This window comes from Capsicum annuum, chromosome 2, assembly GCF_002878395.1.
Source record: "Capsicum annuum cultivar UCD-10X-F1 chromosome 2, UCD10Xv1.1, whole genome shotgun sequence".
Lineage (NCBI taxonomy): Eukaryota > Viridiplantae > Streptophyta > Magnoliopsida > Solanales > Solanaceae > Capsicum > Capsicum annuum.
Window position 1 is genome coordinate 111,949,503 of NC_061112.1, and position 3,998 is coordinate 111,953,500.

Genomic DNA, 3,998 nt, shown 5'->3' on the forward strand with positions numbered 1-3,998 from the left:
TGACCTACTTTTTATTTTATTTCAAAATACAAGCTTCTCTCCAACTTCAAAAGGTAGATATTCTCCCCATCTTATACAGTATAATATTTATTTTCTTTAATCTTTTGATAATTGAGTTATTTTTTATTTAAAAAATTAGTAATTTAAAGTTCGAGGTAGGTTTAAATCGAACGTTACCCATTGCAACCATCTGACAAACAAATCTTTCGAATTTCATATTTTTCAAAAACTTTCTATTATTATTCAAAATATGATAGTGCGTTGAATTTAAATACGGTGAATAACACACTTTTGTCACATTAAATCTAATTAATGATATTCAATAGTATTAAAATTTTGCTTATAAAATACTATAATTAAAAAGTTTTCAAAGAACTGTATGTCGAACTTTGACACAATTAATTTCTATATTTAAATATGGAGGTGCACCCATCAAGTTTAAATCCTGGATTCGCCTCTGCGCTACACACCAATAGTAGAAGTATGATTTACAACAAAAATATTTTAAGATGATAAAGATCAAAATTAACGTCCAAGGCAAATATTTTTACACTCGAAACTTACGTTCTTACGCTTCAAATTCTAGGCCTTGTGCCTTACGATCTACGCCAAAACTTTTTTAATACCCCACCCTAGGTTTCAATCCAAAAATGCTTTTAAAGCACACATTACCAGTGTTGGAGAGCCTTTCTTGGTCTGTTGGTCCTATTGATAATCTTTAAGATTTATGAAAAAGTAATAGAAGAGTTTTCCTCTATTAAGATTTATGATAATCTTTATTATACATATTTCTCAAGTAGATTTGTAATAATTAAAAAGGAAAAAATATCATTTCTACTCTATACTATACAAGAAAAGTCAAAGCCACACCAAAATTATATAAGTGACCTATTACACACCTTAACTATATAAAAGTGATATTATTACCTCCCCGAGACCCCATTCTAAGGCGCGTGTGTTACACTTATTTTAGGCGCGTCCAACCTATTAAATAACAAAAGAAAACGGCTAAAAATATTAAGGGAAAAGACATCATTTGCACCACGTCAGTAAAAAGTATCACTTTTTTTATAGTTTAGGTGTGTAATAGATCACTAGTATAGTTTAGGTGCGGCTTCGATTTTTTGGATATAATTTGGGATGAAAACGATATTTTTTTCCTAATTAAAAATATAATAAACAATTAATTTTATATAATAAGTCAAACATGGACGACGGAGGAAGTACCATTCAACAAAGTTACTCCTATGCTCCTTTCCTCGTAACAGTTATGAGACCTTTTGCTAGTAGTAGTTAATCAAATACTCTAATAATGGCTTTCTTGGAATATAATAAGGTCACCCACAATTAAAGAGATTTTTTTCTTCTTACCAAATTAACGTTGGCTTGTCCTTTTATTATTATTTTCACGTGAATTCCAAAAGAGTTTGTAATGTCTACAAAGTATTGACTCACAAGACTGCTCAAATATTCCAACCTTTTATTATTAATATTTTGAAACGTACATCGCACGATGTCTTCAACTTATGGTCCCATACATTATACTTAATAAACTTTTCGATAGGAATGAGTTTGAAACATTGTTTCTTGTAATTTATTATTTGACATTATCATTTAGTTTTTGAAATCCAGTGATTCAACTTTATACCGAATTTTATTGAAAAAATAGTGATCTCAAATAGTGATTATTCAATACCTTTTGCTAGTGTTTGGCCATTAATATGAATTAAATTTCATAAACTCATCTTTCCATATTTGTTTGATTCTAAAATTTGATTCAATTTTAAAAATCTACTCATTGATTTCAAGCAATGAGTTAGTTTTTGAGAGAATTTCATTTTCACTCATAAAATTTTAGTCAATTTCAAATTAAAATACATGTCCAAATATAGTTTTAAGTCTTAAGAATCACATCCTTAAAGTCAGTTGTTTTTTTGTTTTATTGTGTTTTTTTTTTTTGAATAACTGAATATATATATTACAGACAAGTTATCCCAACTAGTTGACTTATAAATATTTTGTTAGTAGTGCTTCCTCCGTTAATCATCATTTCATTTTGGATTTCTAACGACCTTAATTAAGAAATAATGATTTAGATAAGTGTTTTGATATAATTTTTATATTAATTAATATTTAGTATTAAGTTTTGAAATAACAATAATAAAATCGTTAAAATCTCATTTTGAAATTATATAATTAATGCTAGCAGTAACATGTGAAAAAAAAGTTACTGATTTATTTTTGTACATTGAAAATAAAAAATTATTTTTTAAAAAATAGAGGAGCAAAAGTAAAAAAAGGTCAAATTTCCCAAAGTTCAAAGATACCATCAATGAATTGAATAATAAAGATTTGTGAATGTGAATAAGTTGAAATGATAATTGTGTTGTTTGTTTAATGTATCTTTTTCAAAAAGCAGCAATATACTCATGCAGTATCTGCATTACCTCGTTGTTAGTTCTCTGTCAACATATGACCATCAATTATAAGGTCCCACCCTATTTTTTTTTTCTCTAACTTGACTTTTTCTTCTTTTGTTTTTATTCATATTAAAAAGAAGATTTTTCCTGTACAAGTAATAATAGAGAATAAAAATATGCCAGATAAGATAATAGAGATAGACATAGATTGCCAAATCATGAAAGGGGTGTGTGGGGCGTGGCACATGAAAAGCAATATACTCGGTCCTTCATTCGTTTTAAAATAATTGACTTTTTTTTTAAAATATATTTATTTTAATTTAATAATTTTTTTATAAAATTAAGGTAAATTTATTGTATTTTAAAAATATTATTATTATTGAATAATTAAATAAATTTACATACTTAGATTTATATTTTAAAAAGTAATTAATAAAATTAATTTAATAAAATATAATTTTGAGAATTTTTTTTTAAAATGTGTTCAATTGGAACTAATTATTTTGAAAAGCAGAAAATATATGATATTGTACTAATTTAACTTTAGTGGGTAAGAGGGATCTTGGAGGTGGGTCCCTTGATATGAGACACTCTGTCTCATGTATCACAAACATAATCACTTAGAAATTTAATTATTTAATGTTATGACTTTTCTTTTACAAAGTTGTATTCACTCCGTTTAAAAACGAATAATCTAATTTAATTTATTATAAAATTTAAAAAAGATAGAAGATTTTCGAATCTTGTAATATTAAATTAAAGTTGTATCAAATATATTAAAATATTTTTTAATCTTATGGTACTAAATATGACATATGAAAAATTAAAATTAAAATATTGTTAAAAAAAAGGAAAGGATCATTTATTTTGAAATAAACTAAAAATAAAAGTAGGTCATTCTTTTTTAAATGGCGAGAGTAGTTGCCACTTCGATTTTAATTCAATTGGTATATTCATAAAAAATAATTATTAACTTAATTATTTTATCATAATATTTTAATTTAATATTTATTGTTATGTTTTAAAATTATTTTTTAAACAGTAATTAATATTTTAAATAAAATTATAAAATCATATCTTTGTAATATATTAAAATGACAATATAACAACAAAAATAAAATTTAATAAAAAAAACAAATGACAAATAAAAATAAATAAAGGAAGTAAACATTGTAAAACTAAATAAAAATTCACAAGTGATTTATAAAGTCAATTTTTTTCCACAGAACCACCTTATGCTAAATTGGTAGCAATCGCCTTGCCCTTGAAATTTATGCAATATATTTTGATCAATATTTTAATTATAAATATAAATTTTAAATCTCTATCTTTTCTTACGTGTATATACTTTTTCTTTTTAAATTATGATGCTCCTTAATCAAATTTTTAATGCCACCATTGCTTATAAATCATTTTAATTCTATACGATAGGAGTCATTTGGTTGCTGATCAGTATAAAATTCAACTATTAATAATATAAAAATTAGTTATTTAAGTATTAGATTCTTCATGTTCTATTTCACATATAATAATAAATTGACTCCAAATGTTTAATTTTTTATTTAAATTTATTTTTAA